Source organism: Chrysochloris asiatica, unplaced genomic scaffold (genome assembly GCF_000296735.1).
Source record: "Chrysochloris asiatica unplaced genomic scaffold, ChrAsi1.0 scaffold00272, whole genome shotgun sequence".
NCBI classification, from domain to species: Eukaryota; Metazoa; Chordata; class Mammalia; order Afrosoricida; family Chrysochloridae; genus Chrysochloris; species Chrysochloris asiatica.
The window spans coordinates 3,629,596-3,630,107 of record NW_006408790.1 but is presented as its reverse complement, the minus strand read 5'-3'; the positions used below and the strand labels follow the sequence as shown (position 1 = coordinate 3,630,107).

Below are 512 nucleotides of genomic sequence, written 5' to 3'. Positions count from 1 at the left end.
CTGAAATGCGATAGGAAGTTCTGTTTCAAATTACATTTCATGCAGACAACTCCCACCTTTGTCCACCACCCCCCTCTCACCTGGGCACTGAAGGATTCCCCAAGTGGATCCCCAATCACATCTTGATCCTAGAGTCTAACCAAAACCTCCTCATCCCCATAGGTTTCCCCGACTCTCAGGACAAACCCTAATATTGTAGCATCAATTTCAGACCCTAGTTTCCCCATTTCTGTCTCTCTATAGGAGCTCTGGTGTTGCTAGAGGATAAAGTTGGAAGTTTAAACCCACCAGCTGTTCAATGGGAGAAAGATGAGGCTTTCTGCTCTCATAAAGATTTACCACCTCGGAAACCCTACACAGTGTTGCTAGGAGTAGGAATGGACTCATGGCCATGGGTGTGGGTCTAATCCTCTTTCTTCTGCTCCCCTACCCGCTGGTTCTGCAGGGGTCTCCTGGCTGTTTTTCAAACACCCTCTTGCCTGCCTCATGAAGTTGCATGCATTGCTTTCTGC

The 512-nt window shown here is 48.0% G+C and overlaps 1 protein-coding gene across 1 annotated transcript in view; it reads right to left on the bottom strand.

The window, feature by feature from the left end:
- The window catches only part of LOC102840172 (zinc finger protein 268-like), a gene marked incomplete at its 5' end in the record, with an annotated part of 39,084 nt that overhangs the window by 2,428 nt on the left and 36,144 nt on the right, over nt 1-512 (bottom strand). The gene's annotated exons all lie outside the window — the stretch shown is intronic.